The 17,386-nt window shown below is 47.4% G+C and overlaps 1 pseudogene; it reads right to left on the reverse strand.

The window, feature by feature from the left end:
- Positions 1 to 15,587: 15,587 nt before the first annotated feature.
- Positions 15,588 to 16,811, reverse strand: LOC105864373 (non-selective voltage-gated ion channel VDAC3-like; annotated as a pseudogene).
- Positions 16,812 to 17,386: the final 575 nt, after the last annotated feature.

The following is a 17,386-nucleotide window of genomic DNA, read 5'->3' on the forward strand; positions in this document are numbered from 1 at the left end:
GGGTGTTTCTAATCAAAGTCAGCTGGCAAATTGGCCACGTGACCCAGATGTGGGGCCTGCATGCTTCCCTGGGAGGCACGTTCCCGTTGCTGGCTGCACAGCACGTGTAGGGCGACCCTTCCACATCCAACATACGGGGACTTTAAACCTAGACAGGGCATGGGCGCCGTAAGACTTCTATCCCAAGCATCCTCAGTGCTTTGTCATAGGGGAAGAATGTTACTATGGCTTCAATTGCACCTCTCATCCATCACCGAGGACCTCTAGCAGGCTCTTGCAGAAAGTAGCTGCAAGGAACTGGGCAAGGTTACATCAGAATCCCAGGGATGGCTTTAAAGTCTCCAAAGCCCTGGGCCACTCCAGAGCCGCCAAAATCAGAGTCCCTGGGGGTGGGTCTCCAGGATCACTGGATCTTTACACTTGAAGGATTGGATCAAAACCAGACCCAAGGACCTATGATCCTGAATGTGTTTCCCAAGATTTTACAGGCATCTCTTCAAGGAGCAGTTTGTGAAGACGGGTACCACTTAAGATACACCTTGGGTGTGATGTACAAGTTTGGCCTCTGCTCACGTTTTCACTGTTGCACCATCCGAGGTAAGCCCCTTGGCTTTTCTCCCACTGAGGGTGTCCCTAACAAAGGCAAAGACAGCCAGTCACTTTCCTGATCATAGTGCAAAACAGCTATTGAAGAAACAATGATTAAGCGGTACAACTGGTACAAGGCCATGTTTTGCCAGAGCTCCTGTACCCAGATTAAGCTTCTGTTAAGTGTATCGTATGAAGTAGAGAAATGTAATTGTCTTATGTTCCAAACACACATCCTGGGCAAGAACTCCATAAGGGCTCCAGACGAACCTTCCCAGTGAAGACAACTTGCATAGTAAAAACTCCATCAAAAACTTAACAGATTTGAATTTTAGACACCTGACTTTATGAAAATTTGGTTATTAAATCAGGGTGCCCAAAACTTTGTCTCACCTTGCAGAGGCATCTACCTTCCATTCATTCATTCCTTCTCTCCGATTGTGCTACCCAGAATTCACTATCGGGGTTTTTGGTGTGTATAATAGATTAGTGGTTCTATACAATAGAAGAGCGATTTTACCATGGGGACAGTTAGCAATGCTTAGAGGCATTTTTAGTTGTCATACCTGGATGTGACAACTGAACTGGCATTGGTGGATAGAAAGCAGGGATCTCTCCCAATGTATAGGACAGCAGTTTCACAAAGAATTATCCAGCCCCAAGTATCACTCGTGTTGAGGTTGAGAAATCCTGTTCTAGATGTTTGTGCATATAGATACACACAGGCATGCATATTGTAACAACTGTTCCGAATTGTTATTTTGTACTTAATACTGTGGACATCTGTGTATCCTTCTGTTGTGTGCATGTACCATAGAGCCTTTTGGGAAAAAATGGGAAACCTAATGCTTATTACAGAAATGGCTCTGTATCTACATCTTTGCACATTTACACAACGAAGTCTCAATTCAAGTCCTGAGCAATTGCAGATGTTTCTTGTATCTAAGTGAAATGACTCGAACACACATAACAGACTGTCAGCTCAGGATTGCAGAACTGTACTGTTAGGGTTGTGTTAGCGCACGCATGTGCACAAAGTCCTGCGAATCGTTTAGCCACTGGAGCCTTGGAGGGACCCTCTCCTCAAAGCTAGACCTGCACCGAGAACTCAGGCCCTCGTAGACAGTTGCTCTCTGGGTCGTAAGCCTGGAAGCACACATGAGTCATGGCTTTGAAATCCACCTCAGATGCCAGCAGAAAACAGAGGCTTTGCATAATCAAGTTGACAGATGAAGCTGGGCTTGCCCTGCTCGAGACAGGCTCATCCATATCCTGGTTTAAAAGAAATATTGCATTTTTAAAGAGGAAAGAAACATATTTAAGAGATAAAGGGAGGGGAAAAAAAGAAGAGTTTTTCTGGTCATTAGTTATAATAAAACACAGGGGGAAAAATTCACTTTAAAGGCATGCTAAAGCCCTGTAATCTTCAAAGAGGAGACTCAGCTGCCTGGGAAGAGAAACTTCACCAAAATACCACCGTTTCCAGCTGGTTGCAAACAGCCAAGGTGAGGGCCGCAGTTGTGGGTGGAACATGTTAGCTTGGAAACAAATTGCATTCCTACTTAGCTTAAGATCAGCTTTCGCCCCTCAGATGCTGCTTAAACACTTTGTACAGTGGGAAGGGTGCAGCTTCCCAAGTGTACCCCAGGACCGTATTGCCAAAATGCTCACCATTGTTCATGGGGGGGGAGCCTCAAACTCTTGCTGCCTGTTGGGACTCTGCCTTAAGGGCACAGTTTCATTTAACTCCATCAGATCGTTGCCACATGAGAATGTGGGTTCTGTGTCAGACTGACATAATAACCCAGAATTTGTGCAGCTTGTGATTAACCAAACATTCCTGTTTGTATAAGCCAAATGACGTGCTTAGCAGGCGAAGTGGGCACTGCTGTAGCCACGTGGCCAGGCCGAAGCACAGAAAGCCTCAGACTATCTTGATATGCAACATCAATGAATGCCAGCATATCGACGGCTGAACATGGCTTTGCTTCTGCCCAGCTTGACTGCGTAACCTCTGGTGTCATAAGCATCTCAGTTTCATGGGGTGTGGGAGTTGGTCAGGGGAGGCCCTAGCTTCTTGCTGTAAGCCACCATCGAAAGCTGGTTCTTGAAAAATCTAATTCTCCCCACTTAACACTTTAAGCAATTATAGTTTAATCAAGTCAACTAATTTTTGTAAGAATTAAGTACTCTTAGGAACTAAATCTGCTAAGAGGTTTTGCAAGCTTCCTAACATTAATTAGGAACATTTTCTGTTCATCTTTCCAACGAAGAAACCATGATTTACCCAGAGGAGCAGGAAGATTCCAGACCCCAAACACTTCCTCCTCCCAGCATTTAGCAGGTGCTGGCTCTGCCAGGGAGGACCCCTCTCACCACGTGCATTTCAAACAGTGGGTTGCAACCCATTAAAGGCCTTAGAGTTTAGTGCCTTGAGACCAACTTGATCAGTAAGCTGATTTTCTATTCTCTTAAGCTGGTTGCTTCAAAATACGTTTTAATTACATATATGCACACACATGGGTATGCTGGGTTGGGGTCAGTTGTGTCCTGGAGGTGGCTCCTACTGGCTCAGAGAGGCCTGTTTTGCACATTTCCTGATTCCACGTTTAGCGACTTCAAGATGGTATCTTGAAGTTGTCATGGTGGGAGTATTTACACTATGGGAATTGGCAAATATGAAAATCAGATCTTTCCCCTGGAGAGCTGGTTGCTTACATGCAGTTAGTGGTGTGCCGGTAAGTGTTAAGGATGTATGTCAAACTATTCAACGCATAGTAAGAAAGTCAGGTGTTGTATGTTGAGTTTCTCGGGATCTGAGCCCTCATGAACATCACCTGTGGAGTATTAGGGAAGACAGACTAGGCTTCCTCCTCTGGGAGAAACTGAACAGTAGTTGAGCTGCAAAAGAGAACAGACCTCAGCTGAACCCACAGAGCTGTGCAACAGGGATTCCTTTTCAGAGTGGTCCCAAATTGGAGAGAGGAGCTCCATAGCATTTTTAGACTCATCATTGAATGTAGGTTGTCCCCGGGCATGACAGTGGGGGCTGTCTTCAGAGGGCAGGTCCTGGAGAGCTGATCTGTGGGAACTCACAGCACTTGGGGGGAATGACGTCTCAGTCATAAAAGGGAAGATGTGGATGGCACACCATGGTGTCCCGTACTTTGGGTTCTAATCAAAGAGTGGAAAAAGCTTGCTACGACCATGTGAATGAACCCAAGCTGGTCAGCTAGAAAACAGACCACCTGGCCAAGCTGTCCAAGCCAAGACCCACCACCCTAGGTCAGTCTACAGTTAACGAATTCTCCAAATACGCGAGAAACCTCAGCTGGGATCGGCAATTCTGCCCCCCCAGTTGACCAAAAGTGTATGAATGTGGCCCAGGTAAGCCAAGAGCCACTACACCCAGCTGACTCCTGGACTCAGCCATACATACTTATATTTTTAAGCCACTGTTTTTAAAGTTTGTTGTGCTAAGAACATGTGATCTCTAAAGTGACAATGCAGTATTGTGAGCCTTAGGCACTATGTTGTAGAGCTCTCTAGAACTCCTTACATAAACTTTGTACCAGTTGAGCAGTAACGCCCCCCCATTTCCTATCTTAAAGCCCATGGCAATCCCCATAGTGTTTTTCTATCGGTTTACCTATTTTAGAGACCTCATAAGAGGCATCATTGTAGCATTTGTCTTGTAACTGGCTTTTTGTACTTAGCATAATGTCCTCTAGGTTCATCCATGGTGTCGAATATGGCAGGACTTCACTGATCGCCTAGAAAATGCAAATGGAAACCACAATAAGGTATCACCCCACATCTGTTAGGATGGCTATTATTTTAAAAAAATGTTGGCAAGAATGGAGAATTTGGAACCCTTGTACACCATTGGTGAGAATGTAAATTTCACCATGGAAAAACAGTATGGAGTTTCCTTGAAAAACTAGAAGTAAAACTACCTATTATATGATCCAGCAATCCCACTACTGGTATATATTCAAAAAGAGTTGAAATTAGGATCTTGAGTTCTCTACACTCTATTCATTGAATCATTGAAAATAGCCAGGATTTAGAGATAACCTAAGTGTCCAGGGATGGATAAATGAAGTGTGGTATATACATATGATGTAATATTATTCAGCCTTAAAAAGGAAATTAAACCACTGAATTTTGGAATAAGTTTTACACAGCAATAGCTAACTGATACAAGGTCTGAGATCATCATGGCTGGAGCTATTCCAAGTAGAAGTGAAAGAGTAGGATCTAAGTGTCTCAATCCTATATCCTGTATTTGAGGCCTTTTCAGGTAAGAATGGATTCTATTAAAGTCAATAGGAAGCCATAGGTGGTTATTGAGCAAGAGTGTGTCTCCTCCAAGCACTGCCTTTCTGGAATCAGACTGTTCTAATCGGGACTCTTGGCTGCTAGAAACAGATGCACTCAAGTTGGCTCACATTAGAGAGTTAAGTTATTATCTTAAAGGTACAGATCTCAAAATCCATGGATAGGAAATGAAAGGTCTGGGCCTGCCAGGAGCCAGAAAGCTGTCAGTGACAGATTACTCTTCATCTGTGCCCACATGGTCTCTTCTCTACATCCCTGCAGCTCTGCTACATCCGTGAATGGGAGAACAGAAGATGCTTGTCTTCAAGTATCTGAATACCCACTGTATCAAGGCCAGAACTGCTCCAACTGGTCAGTTTCCTATTATATCAATTCCTCATCCTTCCCTATTCTGCATACGAAAGAGCCCTGGAAGGCCGCATTTTCTAGACTCCCTTGCCAGCTGAATTTGGTTGAGTACACCCAGTAGGAACATGAAAGGACAGAAACCAACGTATTGCCTTTCGTCTCTTCTTCAGGTGTGTCTCAATCCTTGGTTTCAGCTTCTGTTGCCAGCACCTTCCTCCCTGGTCAACCACCGCTGGGAGCACTCAAAGCCTTTCCAGCCTCAAACACCATGGCTCCAACTTCTGGGCTCTGGTGGTACCGCCTCTCCCTTCCCCGCTACCCTCCAAGCTCTGTGGCCTAGTGGCCTCCAGTTGTTGCTGGTATTTTGGTGATCTCACCTGGCCCCGTTCGCTTTAGCGATGCTTTAAGAGCTTTAAAACTGACTATGTTCAACTTCTATTGGATTTTCTGGCATTTTTGCCCTGGCTGGGGCCTGATAGAGCCACCACGCCAGGCCATACGGAAGTGCATTGCATAAGTCTAGGATGCCTTTCACAGAGCAACCCTGCGAATTTTGCAGCACAATGCTTCCGCATCAGGTATTGTTCAGTTGCTGGGAATATAGCAGTGAACACAAGTGAGATTCCAGCCCTCATGGCGTTATGAATTCTAACTGGGGAAGGCAAGTAAAGTAAGTTAAGCGTATTTTCAGTTGGTGATAAGTGCTATTGAGAAAAATAGAGAAGGGAAGGGGATGGAGGTGGGAGGGGCAGGGTTATACTTCTGATAGAAAAGGTCTCAAGAAGGTAGCATATGAGTGAACACCTCAAAGAGGTGAGAACCACGCCACTACCTGGGGGAGAGGCATTGCTGTAGTTAGGAGAGCAGGTGCAAAGCTCCTTTCGGGAAACACACATAACCTGACCTCTCTTCTCGTACATGCTTGTCTCTTGCCTCTGCATCTACCGCCGAATTCAGCAGGTTGCCAGAAAGCAAAGTTAGGAAATAGTTTGCACAGGCAGGAAGTGACGCAGGTCTGGTTCTGCTCAGGTGTCGACTTGATGAGATGGGGTTTGAAACCCATGTGTGTCATAGGTGGAGCAGCGAGTGTTTCCCTTGAAGAAAACTGATTCCTATACACATAGGGGCTGAGGGGCAGTCATGGAGGTGCATCTCAGATCTCCAAGAATGATCTCACTTATGTGAGTTCTAACAGTTGACTCGAATGTGGTTACCAGGGGCAAGGGGGTGACACTTAATATGAAATTCTATTTAGATGAATACATTCAAGAGATCTATTATAGAGCACGGTGACTAGATTTAATGTATTCTTAAATGTTGCATGTATTTTTGTATTCTCACTTCAAAAAACATGTGAAGTTATGTGTAAGGTCTACATAGCAGAATAGCTGAATCAACCTATTTCAAAACATGTTGTACACCATAGATGCAAGTTTTATGAATTGAAAAGACTTAATGATCTTTCCATTCAGCAGCAGGAATAATGTTAGCCGATTCAGGCTCAGGCTCCAAGCTCGAGTTGTGCTCTTACCTGGCTGGTGACTGAGTGTGGCAGGGGTGCGAGGGCCTGGCCACGCCTGCCCAGGCAGGACCCTTCTTCTCGTAGGCAGCTTTGCACTTCCCATTCACTGATACTTTGTCAGGTCTTTTGCAGACAGTGGCTCTCTGCCTATTCTGCTTCAGACATTGGCAGTGGTGTGCTGGTATAAGCATGTCAGGACTGGCTCTGATGTATAGCATTTGCCAATTTCTGTGGTGTAAAAATGCTCCCACCACCACCAATGTCAAGATCCCCAAAAGTGACATCACAGAACACAGTTGAGAAGCAGTAGCAGCTCCAGCTTAACTCTGGGAATTGCCTTTAATAAACCACTTTCCCTTTTAACTCCATCTCTGCAGTTACCTTCTGGAGGACTCAGGTGAGATCTGATAGTCCTAAGTTTATGAAGCCTCCCTGTTCCCACATTCTATCAGCCTCATCCCATAACCTCTATCTCAAATGTCTCAGACTTGCCTACTTCCTTTCTACTGCTGCTCTACAGGATGGGAACAAGGAGACTAGTCGGCTCCATTCGTGGTGCTAGAGTGTTTCAAATCTTAACACTTCTACTAGCTTCCCATTGGCCCAAGAATACAAACTCACTTCTGACCTAACAACTAGCCCTCTCGTACTTTCCCAACTAAGGCATCTCTTGCCACTCTCCAGCCATCCTTGGCCACCTTTCAGTTTGACATTGAGCTCCGTCGCATCTTTCTTACCCCCCTTTTGCTTTGTCCCCTTGACCTGGATGCTCTTCACTCCCGTTGGCACAGGGACTTTCTGTTCAGAGCTTGGGTCCAGTCCTCAGCTGTGAGGCCACCTTTGTGATTATTTACAGGCGTCTATTAGGGCAGCAAGATGGAGACTGCACACTGCTATCGGATCAGGAGAGCTCTAGATGGGCTCTCTTGCCTTCGAGAATTAGCCACACATTCTTCACTTTTGTACCTTCAGCACTTGCAACAGTGCTGTCCAGGAGCAAGTTCTGCAGCATGTACTGGCTGCATTAGTGCAGGATGCTAAGCGGATCCAAGCACAAGCTGGTGTGTATGGCTGGACTCTGTTGTAAGCCCCTCAATGCAAGGTTCCCACAGCCCCTCAGCCCACCCAGAAGTTCACCTGTAACTTCAGTGGACAGTTCTTGTCATGCGACCTTTATATTGCTGGCCTCTCACCTCAAAAGCACCTGGATCTCTACCCAAGGGCTTTGGCCACAGGAACATGCTAACATCACACACAGATAATCTAGAAGGGCTTAACTTCCTGAAAGACCACCCTCTGCCCACAAAAGGAGTCAGTGGTGAAGGACCACCATTGCTTCACATCTCAGAACTTTGAGATTGATGCACATTCTTCTCAAGTGGTCACTGTCTTGGTCCATAGATTGGGTAGCTTATAAACTTATAAGTATTTAGAAATCCAAGGTTAACACCAGCAGATTCCATGCCTGGTGAGGGCCTAGTTTCTTGTGTCATAGATGGCACCTTCTTGCTGGGTCCTTCTAGAGTAGGAGGGACAAGGCAGTTTTCAGTGGCCCGTAAGGACACAGCGTAACCTCGTGACTTAATCACCTTTCAAAGGCCCTATTTTCCAATACCATCTCATTGCAGGTTAATATTTCGACATGGGGATTTTGGAAGGATACCCTCATACCCAAAGTCCCCAATAGGATGCAGCCCAGTTGCTCAGGGTGGCCACCTCATCAACAGCCCTGTTTAATTGCGAGGTCATCCCAGGAAACATGACAGGGTGAGGAAATGAGAAGGCAAGACAACAAACTTAATGGTACACCCATATTCTTATCTCAGTTTGTGATCTTTCGAGACACCCTGAGCTAGTCAGTTGGCTGAGTTGTTCCCAGGATGAGCTGGTAGATGTGAGACCCCAACTTAAAGCCTCAACGTCAGCCTTGAAAGCCACTCCATTTGTCTAGTGACCAGTTCTGGTACCGTCAGCTGCGTGGGCCGCCCATTCCACACACAGAAGCAGGTGCACTCAGGAGTTCAAAAAGGCAGAGGGCCACCTTGAGCCACTCAGCCCCAGCATTCCAGGCAGAGACTGCAGGACCCGCCTCCCACACGTGGAAGCCTTCAGAGGAGAATCTGGTCTTGCAGATTTAGAGATTGCAATCTCCCGGCCTTGATCCTGGGCCTTTTCTTTCGGGACCCTCCCATTTTGCATTCCCTACCTGCTCTGAAGTTATTGGGGCCTGGTGTGAATTTAGGGACAATAAAACCATCAAAGGGCTTGGTCCTGAGATCAGCTGGGAAGTTTGCAATAAAGAAACATCCTGCCCAGGAAGGTGCGACTTCAAGGCAAGCTGATGAGACCTCAGAGGGGGCCATATCTCGGGGGAGTCAGGCAGGGTCCACACCTGGGACAGCTTAAGGTGCCATCTGTCCTGAACACAAGCAGATGCACCTTGTTAGCTGAAGCACTGATCCTTGTCTCTCCAGGGAGTTGGGAGTAAGTCGTTCCTCCCTCCCCAGGATGTGCACTGCAGTTGTCAACATATCTGATGATTCATTAGAACCTACCTCTGGTACTTTGTGGAAATTCAGATGCCCTTTCCCCACCATACACCTAATGGGTCAATATTTCTGCCCCTAGAGCCTAGGGACTAGAAATCCTCCAAACAAGTTCCCCTGCTCCAAGACACCTTGGCCATCCTAGCACAATCATCTTATGTTTCTAAACTTCCTGGCCCTTCGCTCTAGTCTCTGGGAGAGAAGTCTTTGACTTGCAGGACCAAGTCCTTGAACCCATCCAAATGTCTGTTCTGCTCAGGGTGCTGGGGATGTTGACCATGAAGTAGGTGTTCCAGGTCCTCTGAAGCTTCCTTTTACAGGGGAGCATGCTGACCACCTTCTTGTCTGTTTTCTAGTGTGATCTCAGGTAGTGAGGAGACCTGGGGGGCAGAGCAGGGGAGGGACAGAGTAGCAGGGCTGCTGTGTTACACAGTACCCTCAGCATTCTCAGGATGACTTTCACAAAACCTGAGGGGAAGTGAGCCACGCAGTCACGAGGTGTTCCAAGAGCAGAAACACGGAACAGGAACGTGCTTCATATGCTGAAGGACAGCAGTGGGTCCAGTGTCTGTTTCCTCCCCCCACCCTTCACCTATGATATTTCCTTTGCACACTTCTCCCTTCTCCTTCCTGCTGTCTTTCACCTAGCCAAGTCCTACTCATGCAACCTTTAGAACTCAGCTCAGATGCCCACCTCCTCCAGGAAGCTCTCCCTCCCCATTCTTTTTCCTTGTGCTGTGTCATCCAGACTCCCTTCAGGCTGCTGGCCCCTCAGACCTCAGCAGCAGAGAGCTGCCAAGGCCAAGGTCACACTTGTGTAGCCCATGGTCAGCGACGAACGCCCACACAGGGGTATGAAGGCCAGGACAGACCCCCATCAGGATACCTCTGAAGGGCCATCCCAGCCCCCAAAGCTCTCCGGGGGCAGGGGGGAAGGGGTCAAACCAAAGCTGCTGTTGGACCTACACGCCTCTGCTTTTGCCTCTGCTCCCTCCTTCCCCTCCTCCCGCAGGAGCTGAGCCCAAGGACATCCCCTAACATCTCCTTGGAGTCTTTGGAAAACCAGAGAGATTCCCCAATGGCACCGAGTCCATCGTGGTAGCAGCTACAGATACAGTTGCGAGTCTCATTAAGACAGTTATCCAGAGCATCCAACATGCTGAGCACGCCAACGAGGACTTGGGATGATCACAGGTTCTCAGGAAATGCTCAGATATAACCTTCCCATTTTACAGGGCTGCGAGATGGTGAATGGCTTGCATGAGGTTTCACAGCAGGAAACAAGCACAGCCAGGATCTGACACCAAACCTACGCCCTGAGGCCTTAGCACCAGCTCCTGGTCTCTCAGCTGGTCTGTGGCCACCTCCCTGTGGACCTCAGGGAGGTCATTTATGTGGCCCCAGCGATCACATCAGCATCTCTTAAGAGGTACCTGAGTACCTGGGGTGGACATCAGCTCTCAGCTAGTAGAGTTCCCTCAGTGCCACCTCATCTTACCCTAAAACCTTAGTCTGTGGGTTCTGTGTTGAGCACAGAAAGGAACTACCACCCTCTCCCCCATCTGGAGGACCTAATCCTTCAATTAGCCAGCACGTTTTTACAGAAGAGACCAAAGTCCTAGAGATGGATGGCTTATTGTCATGCAGCATTGGAATGGGCTAACTTGTCTCGAAGACACTAAGGTGCCTGTGCTTACAGAGACTCCATTGCATGGGAGGAGGAGGACCTGCTCCGGGGTCTGAGCCAGCACAAGGGTCCCCGTGCTTCTCTAGCCAACACTGCAGCCGAGAAAGCTTGGGGCCCAGGGTGGAGGCAAGTTGTAGGTCACCGGCAGGTCCTCGCTACTTAGTGTCGGGGGCAGCTCTGGTGTAGTGGGAACAGATTGGGGAGGGAGGGGGTCAGGATTTTAATCTACAGGCTTTCTGGGAGAGAGAGACTTGTGCCAGCTCCTTATCCCTATTTTACAGCTGGGAATACTAAGCCTCAGAAGCTGTGCTATCCCCGCCCATCTTCTATCCTTAGTGCCTCTGACTTATGGCCTTTATGAAGCACATCGTTTTCTCTGCAACCCTGTCTGCAACTCAGCTATAAAAGGTGACGCCTCCCTCTCAGCAATGTGGAGTCCGCATGCAGGGAGAATACTTCACATCTTGTAGGCACCACTGGGCCTCTCCAGCAAGGATTCCTGAGTACTTTCCTCTGCTGAGCACGAGACTGACTGCCCTGCTCTCTGGTTTGGGGAAGATCATCCTGAAGCTAAGTCAATTAGATTAGCAGCATGGAAAAAAAAAGCATGGCCTAGGGTCGAACAGATCTGCGTTTCAAGGTTGGTCAGTTTCTCACAAGCATTGTGATCTTGAGAATTTGACTCCTCTAAATCTTTGAAATGCACTCTTTTCCCACACCTCATTGGGATTTCAGAGCTGGGATTTCAGGCAAGTCACAATACAAAGTGTCTTTTTTTAAAAAAAAAAACAGCAGTCACTTTCTCCCCCATGGATCTGCATGCACAGGGTGGGGGTGAGGCAGACTGCTCAACACATCAAGCGGGGGTAACATGATGGAGCTTGGGAGTGGATTCTTTAGCTGTAGTCCCATAGTTGGTGAGCAGGTACAGGGTTATCAGCTCCTTTGTGCAGGAAGCCTCTCCTTGGGGAAGTTGGGCTTCCTCACAGCATGGCAGTGGGGCTCTGACAGCAAGTGTCCCAGAAGATGAAAGTATGAAGCTGTGTCACCTTTTATGTCATAATGTGAGACTGTCTTCCAAGGTTATCAATCCAGGCAGTGAAAGAAGCTGGTCCAGTTCCAAGGGATGAGGACACAGATCCTCCTGAGGCTTGGAAAAAATGGGAAACATGATCATTTTTGGAAAACATGTTCTGCCAATTTTTACCCATGTCTGGCCGTATATCCGTTATCCACTCCCTCAGTTGAGTCCAGCTACCACCCCTCAAAGCATCCGAGTCTGTTTTGCCTGTGTGCTGGATCAGCACCAGCCTGGAAGCCCTGGGGATTTAAGTTTACCTCGGTCATCGGGAACACTTGCCATCTTCTGCTTTCTGAGATTACCTTCCAAAACAAGCCACTTGCACCCAAGTAACCCAGGTCTTTGCCTAAAGCAGACAAGGGTCTGAAGCTATACACATTTGGTAAGTTGGCTTCTAGAAGAGCCATAAATAGGGATGCACCTGTTTACTAAGTAGGTAATTCAGGTACCTCTCAAGTCATGCCGCCATTAGGATCACAGATTTGTTAAAGGGCTGTTGCTATACAACATATCCAGGTAAAAAGGACATGTCATCTGGGGGTGTTGCTCAGATTCCCAGTGGACTTGCTGGATTCTTGGATGGGGAGGACAGGTAAGAAAAAAGCACCAGGTGACATACTTGAGGGTATACTACCTGAACTCCCTTTCAGGAAAAAACTTCATGTATATAGGGACTGCACATAGCTGCCATACCTTTAGGTCTAGCATGGCATTCATCCTGTCGCTGTGGTCTCCCCAGGCAGCCCCAGCTCATGGCTAACAATGTCAGGGGTGCTGAGGCCTGGCTGGTTCTGCACAATGTGGCACTGCTCTAATAGGCAGTCTTTGGAGCACCCCATTGGGGTTCACTAAGACTATCAGATCTGCATCCTGAGCTCAGCCTGTCCCATCCTCCCCATGAACTGTCCTCCCTGTTGGGTCCTCCAGTGAGCGACTGCTCAAACTCATACTCCCCAAGGACACAGCAGGGTGGTAATAGGGTACAGTGCAGAAATGATCTCAGCATGTGCAAGTATTTGTGTGTGGGGGGGGTTCAACCACCACCAGCTATGACAGCCTCACACCCAGCCTTAGTTCCAGTTCCTGGTTCAGCCCAGTCCCCTCCCCCCAGTTAGTTTCATGCCTTGCCCACCTCAGGTGGCCACACCTTCCCCCCAAGGTACTCCACTCCAGCCCCTCCCAAAGCATCTTTAAAACATAATTGCCGACCCAGGATGTGTTGGTGCCGAGTTTATCAAGAAGCTAAATGCTGGCGTTTCTCCTTCAGCTCCAGAGCCAAAACCAATATAAACACCCCACTCCCTCTTAGTTACTCTAACTCCATTGGTGGGGTGACCAGGCCTGACCCCGGCTGAGGCTCCCTCTGATTTGTGGCTTCACCAACAGATGCAGTGGCACTGAGAACCGAGTTGGGCACTTGGTACCTGGGAGGGTGATGGCTCCAGAGACATAGCCACCCCAGCCCCTCAGCTAGAGTGGGGGGCACAGTCTTCAGGGAAGAGACTTAAGCTGGGGCTTTGCTGGGTAGATGGGAAAGGGAAGGGCAGAGGCCAAGCTCCTTGGGGTGGGAACAGAGATTCCCCTCTACCTTTTCTTCTCCCCTGACCCTCACATGAGTTTACTTGGGGAGGAGGAAAAGTAATTCCAAAACATAGGTCCCTGCCATGACATAGTATGTGAGGTCTTATCCCCTACCGTCTCACTCAGCCATCCATGATTAGAACATGAATGGTATAGATCTTCAGAGGCAAATCAAATGAGCATGCCCACTCAGGCCAAGAAATAGGCTGACAGCTGGAAGTCTGAGCTCAACTATGAGGGACCATTTCTAGCACCTGAAATGGCACATGGTCCTCCCTACCATAGGGGCTGTCTGCACTAGGATGGCCCCGGCATACTTGGAGACTTTCCATTTTTGTGGAAAAATAGAATACAGGGCTTACCCGTACCAATAATGCTAAGTGTATGGAATCATCCTTTCGGTTTTGTAGTACATTACATACAGAAGTACACAAATCAGGTGTATAGAGCTCAGTGAATTTCACGGAGTGAACATTCAAGTACATCCGTAATCATGCAAGTTATTCTTATGTTGTGACTTTTAAAAAAGTGTCTTTCCAGAAGACTTCCATAGCCTTCCCTCCCACATCCATAAAAATCTCACCTAGTGCCTTGTGTTATTTTGTGGGGTTTTAACTACCTGATGGGGTATGATCTTAACACAAAAGCTAGCTACACAGCACAAGGCCATTTGGATGACAGTAACTAGAACTAAGGTGACAGTAACTGCCATCACACACACATGAGGGAGGTAAGACACGGAAGTGAAGACAGTTTGCTCTTGACTATGGATCTGAGTAAATCCAAGTTCAAATCTTATCTCTACCAAGTGCTAGGCCCACTTTAAAGTTAAGGAAACAACGGTTATACCTACACTATTTTGCACAGATCCATGAGGTATACTTATTGCAGTGCTGATTACCAAGAGAGGTGACCATGTGGGTACCCAGGTATATGCCCACTGTCTTGGTCTCCTCTGGGACCCAGATGGAAGCTACCAGGAAATGTTCTCAGGACCTGCCAGTGGGGATCCTTCCACTCAAGAGCAACCAGGGAGGGATACAAGGGCGTAATATCTAGCAAAGTACCTCAGAAGGTAACCAGCTCAGTTCCACAGTGGAGCTCTGAAGACAGTATAAGTCATCTCGAGTGGGTCTCATGGTTGTGAGGGAGCTGGAGTATTCACAACCCTGCACCCTCCTCCGGTTGTTGGTCAACACACTTCTGGTTCTCCATGTGTGCTGTAAGAGCAGTCTGAGGTCTGTCTGTCAACAGTAATAGGCTGACTGTTAAGAGTGAAATTGCTTCGGGAGCCCGTGGGCTTGAATACAGTAAGGAGAACCCAAGGGAGACGTAGATAGGGCCCCGAGCATCTGCCTCGCCCATCAAGAACATGCCACAGCAACTGAAAATGCTCCGAAGATGCTAGGTAACTCTGAAGTGGCCTCTTTACTAACATGAATTGAGAACCCAGGTCCCTGCACCTTCAGCCTTTTAAGGCATGGATTAGTTTCACCTTCTTGCACATGACATTATGGTACAGAGAACCACACCCAAAGAGCTACAATTCCAATGAAAATTAAGCAGAAATAGTCTCACTGCAAAACTTACCATGCACTTAAGTTTCAGTTTCCATTGTTGGAAAGTGGACTGGAATACAGCAGCATTGAACTTGAGAAACGGGAATAGAGGCCCCCAGCAAGAATAGCATTGATGGTAGCAAGTAGTGAGATCAGAAAGGACAATCAATGATCAGGCCATGTGGAGAGAATCTCCTTGTGGCTAGATCAGGAAGATCACAAAAACAGGAAGTCTCCAAGTATACAGGGGCCACCCTAGTGCAGACAGCCAAAACATAGCGGGTTCATTTCTCTTCACATCCAGGGACAAATCTGATGCCCTATTCAAACCCTATTAAGCTTCTAGTTCAAATCTCCCAACTCAACCTTGTGGCCTCCTGCATTGAAGTTCTTTCTAAGGCTACATAACTACTCGCCAAATTGGTACTGAAACTATGGTGCTCAAAAAATAGTGTTCAACAGGGATTTGTGGGGGGGGAGACCCACATCTTAAGGACGTGATGAGCATTGTAGGGGGGGAAAGGATTACCTCTACTTTAGAGAGGCAAAAATACACACTGTAACCAAGATGTCTAAAAAAGATCTGTTATTGGGAGGTGATCAGGTGGAAGGGGGAGAAGGAAGGGTACGCACTTACATGGTGGGTGTGGTGTGCACCACTTGGAGGCTGGACACACTCGAAGCTCTGGCATAGCGGGGTGGAGAGGGGGGACGGGCAAGATATGTAACCCTAATATTTGTACCTACAGAATTTGAGATAAAAAGCTGATAGGGTCCAGTTTGATGCCTGGTTGGATGGTCCGAGTATAATCTAGTCCAATCAAGCTGGCATTACTTTACCAGATAGAGAAGTCCTACAGTCCAGCTTGTATTTAGCAGCGGGGCCAAAATAGGTATTGTTACTGGCAGCCATCCAAGCAAGGTTTATTGACATTTCAATCTTCTCATTAACCTTTTGGTAATAGAACCTCCCGGTTCAGTGCCATCATTCGCAAGAGTGTGCAGCGGGCAGTTGCAGCCTTGTAAGCCAGGGGGGAAAATTATTCTGTGACAGTTTGGATTTGACTGCACCAAAACTCACCTGATAGCCAGCAAGCCAACATTGAAAGGCCAACGCAGCACAGCCATAGATTGGTCTAGAAAAATCCATATCGTTACTATGAAGACTAAAACAACCCCGATTATAGGCAGCCTTCGATTTCCCACTCTGTTCAGTACAAATATGGTACCAAGAGTCAGTTTGAACACTTCAGCCAACTATTTCTGCCGGGGAGGCAGACCGACTTCTGTCTGGAAAGATTTCTGTCAAGAAATTTCTGTCCCAAGGGTATTGTGTGTGTTCCATTTTTGGTGAACCTGAGTCATAGTTACAGACCTTATATTTGGTCTCTAGGTTTCCTGTCACTTTCCCTGTATCAGTGTAAGCATTATCAGAAGTAGAAAATTCTGTTCTACAAGACTTGGTTTCCAGATCTATTTTGACCATGCCAAACCCATACTTTGTTGAAGACTTCCTTGGCGGCCTTTCCCAGGTCAAAGTTGGCGTGTTACTGCACATCTCTGGCCAGAGGGCCCATCTTGGCACCAAGGCTGTCCACGCCTGCTTGGCCTCAGGCCCCCAGGGGCGCCTGGGCACCTGCCCCACCTATGTGTGCTGACTTCGTGTTACTTCTACAGCAAAACATTGGTGAGAACCTTGTTATTTTAGAAACCTCAGCCTGACTCCAAGAAAAAAAAGGGATCCTGCAGAAAAGTCTCGCTGGAAAATGGACTCAGAAGTCACACAAGCCTTCCAGAGAACACTCACCTGTACCATCTGCCTGAAGCATGTTATAGACCCAGTCACCATTGAATTCTAACGGATCTAACTACTGTACAGGGAATCCAGGCCTTCACCTCTGGGAGACACGAATGGGAGTTGGATGTACAACGACTCTAGCAGTTGGGCTTTAGGAGTCTAAGGATTCCTGGACAAGAATGGCACACACTTGGAATCTGTGGACATTTCTACTTCTGTGTGTGAAGGAGGATAATCACTGCACTGTCTTCACCACCTCCCCAGTGGTTCCCTCACTATGTCAAGAAACCTCTGGGTCGGGTTTGGTATGTTTGATTTTGAGAATAGGAGTTTTT

This window comes from Microcebus murinus, chromosome 22, assembly GCF_040939455.1.
Source record: "Microcebus murinus isolate Inina chromosome 22, M.murinus_Inina_mat1.0, whole genome shotgun sequence".
Classification (NCBI taxonomy): domain Eukaryota; kingdom Metazoa; phylum Chordata; class Mammalia; order Primates; family Cheirogaleidae; genus Microcebus; species Microcebus murinus.